General features: G+C 35.1%; 1 protein-coding gene across 6 annotated transcripts in view; it reads right to left on the bottom strand.

Moving 5' to 3' along the window:
• Positions 1–20,838, bottom strand: part of LOC129775319 (nocturnin) — a 77,619-nt gene that overhangs the window by 28,286 nt on the left and 28,495 nt on the right. The gene's annotated exons all lie outside the window — the stretch shown is intronic.

Below are 20,838 nucleotides of genomic sequence, written 5' to 3'. Positions count from 1 at the left end.
CAATGCTCTGTACGTGTGCCCGACACGGGATACTTCCTATTGGGATGCAGCTGACCATTAATCAGCAACGCCCCCCTAGTCTGTACCTCATATCTAGCGTGGTGCGTCTTTCTCGACTCGAGGAATCCAGGATAGAATGGTCACTAGCCGGCGCAATCATCAGTTCGTGTAGAGTTGTCATGATCGGTACAACCTTTGGCTCTTGTTGGACTGCACAACCTTTTGCCCGTGTGTCTGTAAAGAGTGTGTGTATGTATTGCCGCGACTAAGTAAAAGTTTATCGATCGGATAGGAGGGATATGAAACGGGGACACAACGAAGGAAACATCATTAAACGTTGACATCGGCGTTTCTGAGGAACAGGTATAGATGAAGCAGAAGATCAGGATCACGGCTACCTAAGATATCCCGGACGGGGATATCCGATTGTCTGCCTTGTGCTCTTAGTGCTCTAGAGAGCTGAGAGCGAGCAGCATGGAACCGGATACACGACCAGACAACATGCTCGATGTCGTGGTAGCCATCGCCACAATCACAAAGATTGTTTGCTGCGAGCCCAATGCGATAGAGATGCGCGTTTAGGTTGTAGTGATTGGACATAAGCCGAGATATCACGCGAATGAAATCACGACCTATATTCAATCCCTTGAACCATGCCCTCGTCGAGACCTTAGGGATAATCGTGTGTAACCAACGACCGAACTCATCTCCACTCCACATGCGCTGCCAACTTACGAGCATATACTGACGAGGAATGTGGAAAAATTCATTATAAGCAATTTGCCTTTCAAAAAGAGTGCCTTCTAAAGCGCCCACCTTAGCTAGCGAGTCCGCTTTCTCATTCCCCGGAATCGAGCAATGAGAGGGAACCCATGCTAAGCTAATCTTGAATAATTTTTCGACCAAAACACTCAATAGTTGTCTTATTCTTGTTAGGAAATAAGATGAGCGTTTATCAACCTTCATTGAGCGGATTGCCTCTATTGAGCTGAGACTGTCTGAAAAAATAAAATAGTGGTCGATGGGCAATGTTTCAATGATCCCCAGTGCGTAGTATATCGCACCCAGCTCAGCAACATACACGGAACAAGGATCTTTGAGTTTGAAAGAGGCACTGGAATTTTCATTGAAGATGCCGAAGCCAGTGGACCCGTTTATGAATGAACCGTCAGTAAAGAACATTTTATCAGATCTAACTTTCCCATATTCTGCCGAAAATATCGGCGGAATAGAATCGGAGCGTAGGTGATCGGGGATTCCATGGATTTTTTGTCGCATGGACAGATAAAAAATGACAGAGGAATTGCAGAAGTATGGGAAGCAAACTTGGTTGGAGATGCCTGGTGAAGGGTGCACGTCGTGGGTAAGGTACTCATGGTATAAAGACATAAAACTTGACTGAGGAGTCAGTTGTAGTAGATTTTCGAAGTTATCAATCACCAATGGATTCATGATCTTGCAACGGATGAGAAATCTGGAGGATAATTCTGTGAACCGAAGAGTAAGCGGGGGTACTCCTGCCAAAACTTCGAGACTCATCGTATGTGTCGAATGCAAACACCCCATGGCTATACGCAAGCAACGATATTGTATTCTCTCCAGCTTGAGAATATGAATCCTGGCAGCTGATCGGAAGCAAAAACTGCCATATTCTAACACTGATAATATCGTTGTTTTGTATAACTGAATGAGGTCTCCTGGATGGGCACCCCACCATGTTCCGGTTATTGTTTGGAGAAAATTGATTCTTTGCTGGCATTTCTCTTTCAAATACGCAATGTGTATTCCCCAGGTACATTTAGAGTCAAAATATACTCCAAGGTATTTGAAAAACATCGAGTGCTTGATCGTTTTGCCGGATAGGTGAAGCTGGAATTGGGCGGGTTCGTGCTTCCTAGAAAAAACGACTATTTTGGTTTTCTCCGTAGAGAATTCGATACCCAGCTTGAGGGCCCACGTGAACAGATTGTTCAGGGTATCTTGCAAGGATTTTTGCAGAACGGCGGGATTAGTACCCGTGATGGAAATAACTCCATCGTCTGCAAGTTGTCTCAGCGTGCAGTCTCTAGTTAGACAATCATCTATATCATTGACGTAAAAACTGTACAAGAGGGGGCTTATATAAAATATAAAATCAGGTTGACATTAATAATAATACATTAACAATTACTAACTTTTGAGTTTTTCATTTCCAAAATGTTATTAAAATCCATTAATTTAGATGTTCCACTACTATATCCTGTATCAAATTTTCTCATCTTTCAAATGCAATAAATGCAAAAGCAACATAATCGTCTCCCGTAGCGTACTTTGTAATGTAGAGCCAGTTCGAGGCAACAGAGTCCGAAACAAAAAAAAAAGTTCTATAACTCTGTCATTGTTGAAATTCGAACATATGCGTAGAAGGATTTTTCCATCAAATATGATCGTCTATCACCCTCTGAGAGAATCTGGATCATTTTTTTCATGTGAGAAAAATATTTTCTGACTTTAAGGGGATGAATCAAAAATCAAATTCCTCTTTTATATTCAAAAAAAAGAAAAATACCTGCAAAAAAAAAACGAATAAAAAAATATTTCGATTCGATTATATACAGGATTCGACTATATATAGTGAATTGAAATCAGAAACTGTATATAATCGAGTCCGCGCTGTATAGCATTCCACTCGCGTGTAATGGAACGATAGCCAATTGTATAAAACGGATTTTGGAATAAAAGATGGATACATGGTAAGTTATTTGAAAATGTGACATGTGACTCAACGTCGTAAGACGACATCGTAATAATTTTACTTGTTCTTGGTTGAGATTTCAGTGTTTTTATTGTATTCCGACGACCAAGTTGGTTTGTATGCGTAAACCAGAGTTAGTCGAAAGAACCTTGGACAAGAACAAACTCGGAACGACCTGCCATACAAAAACCAAGAATGTGGCGCTAACAGGCAAATTTAATAAGCAATATATTACGGCATCTTATATAATATTATGAGAAATGTGTGTTGTGAACCACGTGATAATCTTGTGAAAACGCGAGATGAACATAAACAATATATCATCAGCGTCACGAGTTGTCATCTTACTTCTAGTAGCAATTATTTCGAATACGGATTCCGATAGCACATGACATTTGGCAACCAGTATTGCCAATGTTTCTGATTTTTATTCTTTTTTTACATTCATCAGGATACACATTTTCTTGTTGATATTAGAAAGCCTTTCAACATTTAAATTAATTCGCCTCGGGCCTTGAAAAAAGATATTTAGAAGATGATTTAGGATGGTGCAACCATTTTGGCTACGAAGACCTCCGAACAAACAATGTTTTATGTAGGACCAAGTCTTTCAGTAAAGGTGCCAAATTCTAAAACAGATTATTTTATATGAAATAGTGTTAACGTTAATAACGACCATGTGGTAATAAAAACATACAGAAAACACACAGGAAAATTACGATTTCAGGCTCCCCTCCTCCTTGGTGGACAAGCGTGACTTTGATTGTACCTTTCCCTATGTTGTTCACGTGGAAAATCTTCATTTTATTCGTTTAAAAAATCAGAGAAATAATATTATATAAATCAACAAATTGTACCTATATTTTTAATTTGTTTTATTTCATATTATTTTTTAGTTATTAAAAACAAAAAAAATAAGAAAGCATACTACATAAAAGCAATTCCAAATGAAATCGATAAATTACAAAACATGAGTATTTTTTATTCGAATGATTTTTTAATTTTTTTCAATTTTTTTCATATAAAATTGAAGTTGTGTAGAAAATTTAAATCACAAGATGATGACAAGATGGTAAAACTGTTTTTGACAAACTTTGTAGAATACCGATTTTTTATGAATTTTCGAAATTTGGAATTTTTGTATGTTAACAATCATTTTTAGCTACAAATTATGAATTCTGATGTGATTAAAAATGAAAAAGCTCTTCATCAATCTTCTTCTGATGCAGCCATTCTCGAGATATTTGAAAAAACATTTCAAATTTATTGTCTTTTTTAATTTTTTTTTAAATTTTGTATATGCATTTTTTTATTTATTAATTTTTTATTTTTTCGTATAAAAAATTAATCATGTAGTAAATTTTAAAAAAATCCAAGATGGTAAAACTATTTCTAACGAACTTTGTGGAACATCGAACTTTTATGAATTTTCGAAACTTTGAATTTTTCTATGTTAACAATCATTTTAGCCACAAATTATGAATCCTGGTATTCATACATGGAATTGAATCACCGATTCATGTTCTACCAAGACAACAACCTAAAGTACAAGACACGTACAGTTACATGGATTACATGGATGCTTCTCAATTGTTCAAAAACTATGGGAGTTATCTGCGTAGGAAAATTAGAAACAATTAAATCTCTTGCAATAAGGATCTTAAGAACCACTTGATGGATGAATGGATGAATATTCCCCCCAAATATACCAAAAAGTAATTGCGATGAACAATAGTTACCATACTTAAGAAGGAATCCTAAAATTGATCAACGCTTCCGAAATCAAATTGAATTTCCAATTTTGAGTCAATTTTCATACATTCGCTAATTCGAATTATTTTTTTTTTTTTAAGAAATAGAAACCATCTTTCTCAAAACAATTAGCATACCGTTTCACTCTCATGTGACACTACGGCGTTATCTAAATGGAATGTTTCGAAAGCTTTTTTTCTACTTTCAAAAGTAGTGAAAGTGGTCTGCATGGTGGCGTAGGAATTCGAGTTCGAGTCACTATAGCTTCTCGAATACGGATTAATTATGTTGATTAGGTTTAAATTAGGAACGAATTGTAGAATGCAGAAGTTAATCTTGTTCGGATTGCAGAATGCAAAAGTCGATTTCAAACGGATTGAGAATTTTCGAATCCAATCGGGTTCCGTTAGGGTGTTCCAAAATTGTAATTTTGCTCGATTTTTGGGAGGGGATAAATAATTGAGCTCTTCAAAATCAACGGACAAAAATGTGCTTGTATACAGGGAATGATTGTTAAAATGATTCATAACATCTGAACGGCATGGAAATTTATAAAACTGAAGTTTCCCTATATATATATATATATATAGCATTCAATTATTATCTGAAATGAAACAAATCAACTAGGGATTTACTTATTATGCTTTTTTTTCTAAGTAGAATAAAAACGGAAAATTATTACACATCGTTCTGAACTTTACCCATCTATTTTTCATTGAATTTCCTAGTATTTTCGTTAAAATTATTATAATAAAAAAAACACTATCGAACACAATTTCAGTACAAGTTTCATTCAACACTTGCAGGAAATGTGTTACTCTATAACATTAAATACATGTTAAATATGGAAAAGTTAATGTTTATTCATAATTTGTATTCAAAAAGTATGTTTATTCTACCTAGAAGTCCATTTTCGCTCCACAGAAATGAAACTCGATGGAACATGATGTCGTTAAAGTCGTATTGGGTGGCAAGGTTGCCACATTTGCACAACTCGATCGGATTTAAGTTGAACGGGTTTCAGAATGCATAATAGCTTTCGGTTCAGGTAGTTGTTATTCGATCGAGATTTAGAATGAGGGTGAATGTGTCGATAAGCTGTTTCCAGTAACGCCATGGTGGAAATATGTGGTGATCAATATTATTAACTACTTCGTAAAGGAGCAGTGCAAAAAATGGGTTCAGATCCACGGCCCTTCTTTCCACATTGCCGGGCGCTGGTACTCATCTTTAGAATTGAAGAACATGTTTGAAATATTTTAAAAAGTGAAGTGAAGTAAAGAATTTTTTTTTTGCATATTTTAGTAAATTTTCCAGCTCATCTTACAAAACAAAAATGAGCACTAGAATGGAATTAAATTCATTCGCTTCGGGCTTTAGAACATGCGAACCAGTCTGATTCTCCTCGAAGACAATCTTCAATCATTTGGCTCTGTCCAAGATATCATATAAACACGGGCAAACATCAGAAACTGGCGCTGTCGTCATATTGCTACGTTCAACATCGGATTCCTTAGATAAGCAATTTAAGCAGTATTTCCCGGTTACTCCTTTTTTTCCTCATCGGATGTGGTTAGCCTTCTTGATTAGTTACAGCTTGAGTATTCAGACATGGGTCGTGATTCATAGTCTGTTCGGTTTGTAGTTTATTCGGGGAGAATGGTTTGAAACAGTTTGGTGACCCACGTACACCTTGTCCAACTTATATAAGACCACTCTGAATATATTTAGTTGTAACACAAACAGTTAGAATTTCAACAAGATATTTTCACACATTGTAGAATGCTTAGAATAAAGTATATTTAACGTCAATTTCGAGTCGTTTATTTATTCATTGGACTTAAATACGATAATTTCTGCTGTTAAGTTTTCATAAGACCATGTCAAAAATCATAAGTATTATCAATGAAAAATTAAAAAAAAAAACCTTGGTAACCTTGCCATTTCGGTTAACTATTTGTACTATTTGTCAAATTCTGCAGAACGGATTTCTCGATATTTTTCTATGGCTCCGATATTGCGGCCTTGAGCTCATCTATTATGGTGTATCGCTTTCCCTCAGTGTAGATTCTGCGTACAAGGATCTTCCTAAGATTTAAAATAGGATTCAAGTTTGGAGAGCGAGCCGGCCAGACCAGAAAATTAAGTTTAAGTAAGTAATTATCAAAATTGAACTTGTTTTCTTCACTGAAGATAACCTATACATTGAAAAACTTTCCATTGTGGTATATAGCAAAATGTATTCTTTTGAAAACATTCTTTGTCATAACATCCTATGCCTCACTGTCGGTTCATGTGAGCTTTAGCAAAACTCAGACATCTTCCGATGTGAGATGGTGTAAGATAAGTAGCTTTAAACTTGTAAGCCCTCTTTATGTAAAGACTTTTTACCAAAACATGACGAATTTAAAGATTGCTTTACTTACATAAGCGATTTTGAGGTATTCGAAGCTGTTCTAGCTATTTTCCGCTTATCCCGGTCAGAGAGCTTCGATTTACGTGAAGCTCTCTTCTCATGGTATCCTTGAGAATTCGACAAATAATTGAACACTACTTGATGGGATCGTCCAATCTAACGAGCAAATTCTCTGATACCAACATTTTCTTGGTGAAATGCATCGATTTGTCTTTCTTGTCTCTCCGTGAGCACTTTTCCCTTCGGAATTTTCAAGATTTATTGATCAAAATAACTAAACCAACGGAAAATGTAACTGGTCTGATACAAACTTGACACTTGAAAAATAAAGGAACATTTGTTTACGCTCAGCGTGCACACACACATATGAAAATTATTCAGTGTGAGGTAGTCACCAATACCAATACACTAGAATATAAATTGAAGCATTGTTTGTTTACAGTAACTCAAAGCGGCAAGATCATCACCTGGTCTTCTAGAAGTTGGAAAGAGTGTATGAGTCATTGTATAAAGTCCCATTGCAAGCACTGGAGATGCTCATTCCATTTGCTTCTACAATCCATTACAATAGCTAATTCTCAACTTTTGACGTAGGATTACGTCTTCCGGGAACATATTGGGGTACAAATTGAAAATCGAAAATCGAGCACATCGTGAAAATTGTCCAATTTCTAACGCTTATTGCTCAGTCATTTCATGATGGATTGATGAGATTTTTGCGTCAATCGATTTCGGCACTCCATAACATTTTTTTATATTGAAGAAAATAATATTTGTCATTAAACTAACTATCGAACAATTGAAAAAACTCAACCCCTTTCCTAACGGAAATATCCACTTCTGATTGCTCGAAATTGACGAAACATGCGGCGGGTCCCTAACAGAGACATCAAAACCAATCTGCCTGGGGCAGCTGACATTGCAAATATGAGCATGTCGGGGGCATTTTTATAATGCAAGTAAGATGAGTGATACGATAAATTCTAGCAAATCAAATTTTAATTTGGAACTTGAATGTTGGTTGCTTCGTGAAATTTCATATTTCAATTTCAATCGTTCATTGTGAAAAATTTAGCACAAGTGTGAGTGCAAATATGGTAGCAGTTGTGTTGAAAATGATTTGATATATGAAACGTGAAACGATTTATTACAATTTTCATTAATAATAACCAAGATTTGTTCCCGCTCGAGAACGGGTCGTTAGGTTTAAGCTTGTTGTGTTCATTTTCACTCAAGGAAAGTTAATACGCAGAAAAATTGGAAAAGTGAAGAAATATTAGAAAAAGTGATTTCCCATATGCTCTACATATACACCTAAGTGTTGTTGTCCAATTAAAATTCGCATTGGGTTGAATAAACACTCAGAAAGTAAAAAATATAAAAGAAAATTACCTTTTCCATTTCAAATAAGTTTTCTGTATATTAAAGAACAATTGATAATTGTGTTCGGTGTTGGTAATTATCTTACATCACATTGGTGATTTTTTTTTATTTATTTCATCCATATATAACACAGGAGCCATCTCGTTCAGGATCACAGAGGGCAGTTTTCATCATATCTCGTTCCACTTCGGTATCTTTTATCTGATATGCACCATCCAACGACTGTTTACCATCCTTCTGTCATCATCACTCGGTAAACATTGGTGGAGTTAACAAACAATATCCAACAATCAAACAAAACGGGCTTTTTCAGGGCCACCAAATCATTTTCAAAGAGTTTTACGATGTAATTCTTCAAACATATTCTTCAAACATATCCAATCCTACGTCTACTATGCGGTCGTGTCTCGGACACGACCCTCCTGTGACTTTTTTTCTAAATGAAAATGAAAGCAAGAAGCCAACGGGGCGATGAATACGTTGATTCATATTGACACAAACACAGCCTCGTATTATAAAATTGGTATCTCAAATTAAGGTACAGCAGTCGAATCGAATGATTTTTTGCTTTATAATAGTCTCATTATATGATTTTGAAATTATGATTCTTGTAACAGAATAATATTTGAGGTTCTAGGCCTGCCGCTTAATTGTATGGCCGGCTAATTCAATGCACAATGGTCCAGGAGATGCATTTGAGTGGAAATTAGCATTTAGAGCTCGACAGTTATCCTCTAGACAAAAACTGTCTTCGGCAAAATTGTTGCATACGAAAGAGCGCTCATTTTTATGTTATCAAAAATAGGGTGAACAAAATTGTCGATGAAATAAAAAATCTAATTTTCTTATTTTTGTAGATAGAGATAAACATAGTTCGACTATATTGTAGCCCCAGTTATTTTAAATAACTCTGTAGAACAAAGCTTTTTTCTATCTTTTAATATAATCGATTTAGCGCCTTTTTTTCTAAGTTGCATTAGGGTGATCATGAAATCATGAAAAAACGGGTTTTTTTGTTTTCACTTTTATGTTTTAAGTTCTACATCAAAACTGTCTTCGTACGACTTTCAAATCTTATTAATACCAATATTTTGCGATGCAGAACTTGTCAATATCTCAATCCTAATCAAAGTTATTGAGTTTTTTTACCCGAAAACTCATGATTTCAAATTCAATTTACTCAAACACAAAAAATAACATAGTTTTGAAAATCACATATTATATAGTGTTCTGTTCTTTGAAATTCCATCAACAAACATTTTTTATGCTTGCCCCAGAAATAATGACAAACAAATGAAAAGAGCGGGTTTTTTGGGAAGAAATATCAATAACTTTGGGTGAAGTCGAGATATTTACAAGTTCTGCATCGCAAAATGTTTGTATTAGTAAGTTCTAAAAGTCTTCCGAAGACAATTTGTATGTAAAACTTGAAATATTAAGAGTTAGAGCAAAAAACTGTTTTTTTCATGGTGACCCTAACGTAACTTAGAAAACATGCGCTATATCGATTATTTCAAGAGATAGAAAATAAAATTTGTTCTACAAAGATGTCTCAAATAACTGGGACTACAACATTGTCGAACTATATTTACCTATATATATATAAAGATAAGAAAGTTAGATTTTTATTTCATCTACAATTTTGGTCACCCTATTTTTTAAGAAACATAAAAATGAGCGCTCTATCATGTGTAACAACTTTGTCGAAGACAGTTTTTGTCTAGAGAATAACTGTCGAGCTCTAAATGCTAATTCTCACTTAAATACATCTCCTGGACCATTGTGCAATGTGAAGTTAGAATAAACAATACTACCAATAGAAACAGCTCGATCGCTCACAGTTTATGTTATTTACTTTCAGAATTCAGATCTCATTTCTCCGCTGATATGCGAAAACATATGGATGCTCGACCGGTCAGCCCTCTCAGACGGTTTCATCCTTGTATGAATAGGATAGGGTTTATTTCAGCCAATTGTGTTTTAATGTTTTTTTGTTCAGCGGATATTACAAATTGTACAGCTGAAACATATAAGCAGGAAAAATAAACACTCTTGCATTACTAAGTATGAACATCAATTTAAATCAAATTGACGGTAAATCACACGACAATTTTAATCAACGACTCAGTCAGGTATCAATTTCGCATCTACCAGCATTTTGCGCTAGCAAACATGAGTCAAATATCCCCGTTCGAAAAAAAAATTGCATAAGACAAATTTCGCACCAAACCCCTTATGTTTTGAAAACTATCATTAACTACGGTGGTAACTGATCAGCCATTCAATGTGGACCCCACCAATTATCGCCCCGGCTAATTTGCATGATAACACACTTCGAGCCGGCGTTTCGCGTTCCAGTGACGGCGCGACCGGCATACCGGATTCCAAATGCGAATATCCAAAGGGCCTGGCCGGGTAAGGAAGTAAAAAGTGCCCCCAAACCAAATCACTAGCCGTATGGCAAATATTGTAAAGGATATTAAATAAGAAATTTTGGCGGTTTATTTGAACCCCTATCTGGTTTGACGTAGGATCTATAGTGAAAAACGTACTTTTCGTTAATTTCACGCCATCCTCAAAAGATCCGAGATAAAAATTTGAAAAAAATACTGAATGTGCATCTTACTACGATGTATCAAAAAAAATTATCAAAAAAAAATTTCATCAAAAATTTTAGTACTAAAAAAAATAATGAAATCTTGAAAATTTTTTTTTTGGGATTTAGAGATTCAGTACTACTCTAATTCATATTTTAATGTGTTTCTACGGCTTTTCTAGATATGTGTGATTTTTTTCAGATTTTTTTCAGTGTTGCGCGGTATCAAAAAATTTTTTTTTTATGTTTCCAAAGAGTGGTTAGGTAAGGGAGTAAAAAGTGCCCCCAAACCAAATCACTAGCTGTATGGCAAATATTGTAAAGGATGTTAAATAAGAAATTTTGGTGGTTTATTTGAACCCCTATGTGGTTTGACGTAGGATCTATAGTGAAAAACGTACTTTTTCGTTTATTTCACGCCATCCTCAATAGATCTGAGATAAAAATTTGAAAAAAATACTGAATGTACATCCTACCATGGTGTATCAAGAAAAATTATCAAAAAAAATTTCATCAAAAATTTTTGTACTAAAAAAATATTAAAATTTTGAAAATTTTTTTTTTGGATTTAGAGATTCAGTACTACTCTAATTCATATTCAAATGTACTCTTACGGCTTTTCTAGATTTATAAATATCTTCAAACTGTTTTTTTTTTCAAATATCTAATACTAAAAATAAAATGAAAAAAAATACACAGTACAAAAAAATGTTATAGATTTTCTGGCATTTCGAAATTTTGAAAAAAAAAAAATAACTTTGAGACCCACTCCTGCTCAAATTTTTATTTAAATGCGTTCGTATGTGTCTTTTTTCTACATGTGGCGTAATTTTTCCTGAATTTTTAAGAGCATTGTGTGACACAAAATAATTTTCTTCATCGTCTGCATTATTATTTTTATTTTTTTGAAATCGATTATTTTATTGTATTCGTGGTTTTCAATTGAAAGATTAAAATAAAAAAACAAATCGAATTTGTGGTCTCAAAGTTATATTTTTTTTCAAAATTTCGAAATGCCAGAAAATCTATAACATTTTTTTGTACTGTGTATTTTTCTTTTTTATTATTTTATTTTTATTATTAGATATTTAAAAAAAAACAGCTTGACGATATTTATCAATCTAGAAAAGCCGTAAGAGCACATTTAAATATGAATTAGAGTAGTATTGAATCTCTAAATCCCAAAAAAAAATTTTCAAATTTTCATAATTTTTTTTTAATACTAAAATTTTTGATGAATTATTTTTTTGATAATTTTTCTTGATACACCGTGGTAAGATGCACATTCAGTATTTTTTTCAAATTTTTATCTCGGATCTATTGAGGATGGCGTGAAATGCACGAAAAAGTACGTTTGTCACTATAGATCCTACGTCAAACCACATAGGGGTTCAAATAAACCGCCAAAATTTCTTATTTAATATCCTTTACAATATTTGCCATACAGCTAGTGATTTGGTTTGGGGGCACTTTTTACTCCCTTACCTAACCACTCTTTGGAAACATAAAAAAAAAATTTTTTGATACCGCGCAACACTGAAAAAAATCTGAAAAAAATCACACATATCTAGAAAAGCCGTAGAAACACATTAAAATATGAATTAGAGTAGTACTGAATCTCTAAATCCCAAAAAAAAAATTTTCAAGATTTCATTATTTTTTTTAGTACTAAAATTTTTGATGAAATTTTTTTTTGATAATTTTTTTTGATACATCGTAGTAAGATGCACATTCAGTATTTTTTTCAAATTTTTATCTCGGATCTTTTGAGGATGGCGTGAAATTAACGAAAAGTACGTTTTTCACTATAGATCCTACGTCAAACCACATAGGGGTTCAAATAAACCACCAAAATTTCTTATTTAATATCCTTTACTATATTTGCCATACAGCTAGTGATTTGGTTTGGGGGCACTTTTTACTCCCTTACCCGGCCAGGCCCTTTATTGCGCTTTCTCGGTCATGTTTTTCTTCTGTTTGTTTTGATCGGCGCCGCGCGGAGCTAGAATTCGAATATGGTCTCTGTCTGGTTTGTCTGCACGATCAGGTTTGTTTGTTTGTTTTTGAAAGAAGATATTACGCCCGAAGAGAAATTTGTTTTCGGGTGGAATTTAGATATTTGGGTGTGTCGGTTCCAAATGCGCTATTCGCGACCAGTTTTCATTCCAACCAGTTGAAAATGGTAGTCTTCACGGAGCCAGGTTTTAATGAATCGGTCACACTTAAAACTGATTTTAATAGTTTTCTGTCGATGAGTTGCCTTTCCGCCCATTCAAGCTGTTTGGGTTTGTTGCTGTTTCATAATTGCGAAGGTGGTTTTAAATTGTATGTTTACATTTTCCACCTGGGATTTGGCTTGAGGAAGAGTAGAAAATTAAACATTCTGAAAATCGAAATTGACCAATGCTGGAAATTTAAAAGAATGAAAAATAAAACTGTATTGTATGGTATTGTTCTTGAACTTGGAATGCAGTGCCTTGACATTGGAGAGTTGGAACATAAGGTTTCTGTGAATATCTCTTTTTATTTGTAAATAGCTCTACAAACGACTAACATTGGCTTTCGTTACATTCAAGTAGATGAATGTACTTGAACGACTTTCAAACATAATAGCTAAAGTTTAGGCCTAGGACGCTATAATTGCTGTTTTTGCCCCCACACTCGATCGCTTACTCATGCGCTAAACTATGGGGAATTCCAATTCGAGTCTGAAACTATCGCTTAGGATTTTTTCTGTTTATGAATGATACAACCACCTTCAACATCAATGGAAGTTATCTTGAAACGAAATCTTCTTTACGTCATTCATTGGAAAGTCCGAACATACGCTGGAATATCCCCATACGCGTTGAGAAATGGTAAGTGACTGTCCAATCAAAAAAGGCGCGATAATTGTTGTAAGAGACAACAGGACGGAATTTAGCCAAACAGCGAAACATTATCGATGGTCCCACGTGTAGCGATTATACACATTACAAGCTACATTAATCATAGAACGCAAACAACGACTTGCTGTGTATGAAATAGTTTCCGCAAGAAACGCCGGTAAACCCATACGAAGAGAACCCAATCAAAATCAACTCATGTCTTCGTCAGACGGCTCGAAAATATAATAAACACCAGCGCGACAAATGTCAATTATTGCGATGGTTCTGGTCTAGAAACTGGCACACCGAGCTGACCCAGTTGGAAGTGAAAGGAACCATTTGTTAGGTTAGCGCAATAAATGAACCCGTCAGAAATTCGTCAATCTAAATGGATGGAAAATTTGCAGTTCATTAACCAGGTAAACCATTCACATATGAGACATACGAAAGAGCGATTGTATGATGGATTACCATCCGAGCTCACTGAGCCTACAGAAAATGATGTGCCGTTCCACTCAACGACTGCAGAAATAAATTGAAGAATTCTTCGTTATAATATCCTAAACGTAATATGTATACGTGATGTGTTGGTTGGATGAATGGTTAGCAAACAATGTTGTTCATCTAATCGAAATAATTCCTTTTACATTGCATTGCCAATCGAGCCAACCTCATTCAACGGTTGAAAGTTCCTTTATATTACAATGGTTTCCGATGAGGGTCTCCCTTTGGCCTAGACAAATTATAGTTTGTTTGTGTTTTTTTTTTCAACCCAAAAACAAGACCCGGATCAAAAACACAAAACATTCATGAAACTAAATAATTCTATACTCTATCTAGAAAAAGGCAGCTAGAGTTAGTAACTAAATGACGCTCAAATCGCTTCTGGAGGATTCCACAGCTGATTGCAAGTGCCAACAAGTGCCAACGAGTGATTACAGATAAGATGAGGGCCCACCACAAAGTTGCAATTCAACAAGCGGACTGAAGCTTCTTATTTATTTATTTGATTCTCCGTATAGCTTTAACTGTAATGAAGTTAGAGGTTTCCTCGAGGAGAATAGTTCGATAGCAAATAAAGGATGATAAACTTTCAACAGACAGTAGACAAGACAGAGACAGACAGAGAGCAGACAAGGAGCGTTGCAAAGTAAGGAGGTTTTTTTCAAACAGTTTGATAGTTAAAGATAGATAGTTAGTTTGATAGTTAATTTAAACATTGTCTCATAAAATTTTCGCTGAACTTATAGTTTTAATGACACCAACGTTTCTGAGTAACTTCACACTATAAATTTTCCTTGAATTGATGCTTTTTTGTGTAGAAGTTCGAAAATATGTATGCAATGTAAATCGAAAGAATTTAGTGGGAATGAAATCCACTTACTAGAACGGGAATCCCGTTGCGGCTATAGAATTCCCTTTTTAAGAACTTGTTATCTACACGACTAACTTTTTTTTCCAAGACCGCTCATCATAATCTAGAAACAACAAGGTTGAGGAAGGACAACGCACTTTTTGCGTAGCTTCCATGCTCTCTCGTAGACACGGTAGCGATAATGAAAATCTGTTTTTATGATACCGAGTAATGCTTCATCCTCGTGTGGAGCTATACAATTAAATCATTAAGGTAGTTAACCTGTGATTACATTCGTAATTTCTGGCGTATCGTTTATAACCATCTATTCGATGTTATATATCGATATCGACGATATCCCAGTAATCAGCGAAAAAAAACATGATTCAGGCCTTCGAATATAAGCTAAAACTCTCAAATGTTCCCTAGATAATTTAGAAATTGGGCATTTTCGAACACGTGTAACATTCTTTCGATCGAAACGATCGAAAATGTAGGGTATTCCGTTTGTTGAAGCACTCACTTTTGTGTGCATTCCTACCTGGCTTTCGCATAATTTTCATCGTCATTCATAACACACCCATCGCATTTCGTTAGCACCCGGTCATACAGCTAACGAAGACCTGGGTTCTGACAACTGTTTGTAGTGTGAGACTTCGGTTGGGTTTCCGACTTAATTGATAGAAATTTAAAACATCAGACTTTGAGAAAGAAAGCAGGGTGGGTTGTCTTTTTTCGTGTCTTGTCAACTGAATTTTTTGCACCTTGGGCCGGACGGTCGGAGCAACTGATTGAACGATGAAGAAGTACCTGACTAAAATGGGCCAAGTTTATGTAGAAGCGTCAATCGAGGCTGGCAGAGACCCTGAAGACGCGGCTAAAGGTACTGATGAAAACCATTTACTTGTTACTTTACGGTTACTTTACGTCCCCCATTAGGGAGAAGGTAATAACATCAAATATATCTTCAACTCAAAGATCCCGAAGAGAGTTTTTATGTGGCTGACGATCAACGAGAAGGGAATGTCCAACCCGCTTTTCTTTCCTTAAGTGATCTCGGTGAACGTGGAGATACACAGTACGAAGTGTCTGTCGAAAGTTGCCGCCTTCATCATGGATGGGTCTTTAGCCCTTTAACTACTGGCAACAATATTCCCACCTACAAAAAATATTCTTTTTGCTGCACTTGGAATATTCTTACAACATTTTACTAATCCAAACCCATCTAAAGGTATCTGACAATACTCCAATTTGTTTGGGGTGCTAAAAATGTACGATATTAATTTGGGAGTCATTTTCATTTAACAAAACCACGATTTTCGAGTGCCGGCGAAAAATTCTGTTTAAATTGGTTGAAAATGCATCATGTTGAAAAGTTTTTCACTGTGAACGTACTATTTAGGATCTACAGTATACGACCATGTGGTTTTTTCAATAAAATAAATGGTGTACAGTAGAACCCCCATTATCCGCGGAATAGTCTGGCTAGGTCACCGCGGGTCACGAAAATCGCGGATAACGCAATAAACGACTAAAAAAGAGATGCAAACACAACTATAACGTGAAAACTATGTTTTATCAATACAGGAATCTTTAAACTATCCATCTATAAACTCGTGTACACCAGAAGTCAAACAATGTGAAAGCCATGATCAAAACAAAAAAAGCAAAATCCTACCACTCACTGATGAAATCCGGGAAAGTCCATAGCATTACTATGAAACTCGCTTTCGCGGATAAACCGCACCGCGGATCATCCGCTCACGGATAATCGAGGTTCCACTGTATTTGATGAAAAATTCATTTTTTTTCCTTTGAAACTCTATATAAAAAAAAACAGTTTTTTTTCGCTGCACTAGAGATATTGTAAATCGCTGAAATAATCGGTATCACTGCTCTAGAAATATTGGTTTGATTTTTGCATAACCAAAGGCGCAATAACGTGAAGTATTTTTAGGGTTAACGGGCCGTGGCAACTATATTGTCATCAATTTTTTCAACTGTTCCTGTTCAAATTATTTCAAAGCTAAATATGTGTTATTCCTCATGTAAGGATTATGTTCTCTGAAGTTGGAGTCGATTCGTTGCCTAGTTTCCACGACCCGTTAACGGGCTAGGCTGGAGTTGGCCTCGGCCCATTATGCCGGGAGATGACTGGAGGATATGGACCGGCCGAAAACAAACTTTGTACCAATGACCGGTTGGCCAAAACGGACCAAGACGGAGCTGATAGACAAGACCACAAAAAATGGTTAATTTTTCGGCCAAGTACCATAAGCCCGCCAGGCAGAACGTTGAAGCATTTTTTGTAGAAGACTTAATAAACGTAGGATTTAACAAAAATTTGGTCTTTTGTGGTTTTTCTTTCATCGCCATTCAATATAAGTTCATTTTTTTTTAATGCTTCACAAAAGTAAAAAATTATAAACATCCATTCCGCTTTTTGTTACATAAAATATTGTTTTGGAGTGCATCGAAATTTCGACGTATGACTACGTCTTTCATTTCTATACCGGGATGTAAGTTTAACGTTTCGAAAATGAGAGCGGGGAGGAATAGAGCGTCGAACCATCATAGAAACATTTATTGCGCCCTAAAACCTTCAAATGCCAACTTTGGTTTCGTTTGCTTGATAAATTTCCGAGTAATGCAGAAATTTGCGTTTCATTTGTATGGCAGCTCCCCCTTTAGAAAGGGGGGAGGGGTCTTAAACTATCACGAAAACCTTCCCCGGCCCCAAAAACCTCCACATACCAATTATCATGTCGATCGGTTCAGTAGTTTCCGAGTCTATAAGAATCAGACAGACAAACATCACTCCATTTATATATATATAGATTAATTAAATATTTTTTTCGATAATTAAAAAAAAAATTAAGAAAACCTCGTATATCTAAAACATGTAAAAATTGGACTTTCTCTTTTTGAATCATTTTTCTTATCTCAAAATTCATATAATCCAAATATTTTTTTTTCGAACTACGCTACGATTTCTTTCTCTGATTTAGAGCTCTTCTTTATTCTATCATATTTTATTTATCAAATATTTATTCCATGTAACGAAGAAACATAATATTTGCAAGTGGTTGAAAAATCTTGAACGAGAATTGTGTCTGAAAATAATTTTATTCTATAATGACGAGTTTTGCTAGAAGTACTAGGAATTTTACCGTAAAAGGTAATTTATAAAGGTAGATTGGAAGATCAATCAATGAACAGTTTTGCGATTGGACCCACAAACGTGGGCTTAATAAGAAAACGTGGATGTGGTAACGAAAAATAAGTTTTGGGCGAGACGAAGTTTGCCGGGTCAGCTAGTAACTTATAAATACAGTTGCAGTCAACCATTTATAGAAACGGTGATGATGCTACTAACTTTTTCCTATGAAACCTGGCGAGTTCTTTAATTTATTTATCTTTTCATGATTTCAATATAAGCGGAGTTTTCAGTATGCAAGAAGAAAAAAAAAATTTACTCGTATATGGGTGGGATCCCGGGACACGACTGCGTTGTTTTCGTAGAGGTACGGAATTATTTAATTCAATTCACTTGTTCATCACTTCGAATGTTAATCTGGTATAACGTATGCATTTAAACAAAAATTGACTAATTCCGGAAGGAGATGAAAAAAAACTACAAAAAATAATCCAATGGACCAAACTTTCCTTAAATGTTACATTTATGAAGCCTTCTAAAAATGCTCAGACCTTCCGGCCCAAGGCGCGGGACGATCAGGCAACCTTGCTCCTTCTTCAGCTTCTGCTGCACTTAACGATAGCGCAGCACTGTCGGACGATCAGAGCCAGGCTTCCTTCCGAAGCATTCGCCAAGGAGGATGTTGTAAATGCCAGATCGTCTATTTTCGGCGGACACGGAGTGCTCCACGATGTCCAATTTCTTCACGCTCAGGGGAGAAACTGGCAGTACGAACAAAGTATCGGACGTAGTTGTTTCACAGTTTTCACCAAGGCTGCTGCAAATCAACTGATAAGGGAGTTGATGCATTTTTGTAGAAGGCCAAATAAATGTAGGATTTAGGTAAACTTTGGCCCATTGAATTATATTTTGTAGTTTTTTTTTATCGTCAATCGAAATAAATCCATTTCTTTAATGCTAACGTTACATCGAAATATTGAAATCAATTAATTTATAAATAAATAAATGAATATATATATATATATATATATATATATATATATATATATATATATATATATATATATATATATATATATATATATATATATATAAAATAAATGAAATAATAAATGAAGTCCGAATGAGTTCATATTTTGCATAGGGTATATTATCGTGCAAATCAACGTTTCACAGCAAGTTCCGAATGTAAAATCGAGATAACTATTTTTATTGGCACCCAACACCAGATTTTCCGTCTCGTGTTCTCAAAAACAAAGTCCCAGAGTTTCATGCAATTTTAAGACATTTGGCATCAAACTTTTTTTTCGAACACCCCCATTTCCTTTACTCCCCCCTTGAGTGATTTGGGGATTCTCAAAAAACTCAAACTTCGACTTTGCGCCACTCTTCCTTTAGTCCGATTGAGTTGATATTTTGCATAGGGTGTTTTTTCGAGGTGGTGAACATTTTTTATATGGTAACTTTTTGAAATTCGAGATGACCATTTTCATTGGCACCCTACTGTACATCTATCGCTGTGGTCTTTCACGTCGATGAGTCAAACTGTGCCCACATGCGATTGTATATTTGTTCCACCATTATTCGCCTGTGAAAACTCATAAAATCAACAATGTCAGCTTGTGATTCAATCGTGAACTAACACTCTCCACTTGACGGTATGAAAATCAACGTCGTTAATTTTTTTCATGGATAATTTTTTTTTGTCGAGTGTTTAATGTTTTTCTCTGATAATAATATTTAACTGATATTAATAATAATAATTAATAATGTTATACCTTAAAAGCTCACTGGTATCGACATATTTCATGAAAATTTAAATCCATTCAAATTCAATTTTCAATTGCTGCACACAATTGTCACTACAGCATCGACCAAAGGATGATATTCAAGGGATTGCATGTATTTTGAGACTTCATTTCCGTGAGATCCAGATTATTGTAAGATGCACAGCTATATCGTGTTGAGATCGTTCAAAGTAGTATCTGCGTTTGTGGTGACAGTTATCATGGTTTCGAGCACGGGAAAGGTTTCATAAAAAATGATATAAGACTCTTAAGAAAAATACGGAATACCTTCAACCGTCTTCAGTTTCATCCAATAGAAATGTTTTCGGCGGAAGTTTAAGATGAAAAGAAAACATTGGTATGATGAAAAATTTATGGAAACGGGAACCAGCTACGACATTAACGGGAGAGTTAGGCAATTTCTCCGAAATAATTATAAATAATTTGTTCAATATTTTTTTCCTGATAGTACATGAAACCTATATTCTAATCAATAAAAGTTCTGATTCATTGAGTTACGAACAAAATAGACATATTTAAACTTGTCCCATTTAAAAATTATCTAAGCTTCAATTATAATCCTTAATAAGCAGTACCTTGAGGAAAATTAGATGAATTTGTATGTTCGTACTCGTTTTTGCTCGGAATCATCATTTCCTACAAAATTTTACACGTTGGTATACTTAGAAAATGGTGCCAATAACCCATTGTAAGTGTCTATGGCGTAAATGAAACGGTAATTAGCCGGATTACCACTAAAGTTGTTTTGTTGGGTTGGTTTTTCAGATAAAT

Source organism: Toxorhynchites rutilus, chromosome 3 (genome assembly GCF_029784135.1).
Source record: "Toxorhynchites rutilus septentrionalis strain SRP chromosome 3, ASM2978413v1, whole genome shotgun sequence".
NCBI lineage: Eukaryota > Metazoa > Arthropoda > Insecta > Diptera > Culicidae > Toxorhynchites > Toxorhynchites rutilus.
The sequence above is the reverse complement of the archived record's forward strand: the minus strand, read 5'-3'. Positions and strand labels throughout refer to the sequence as shown.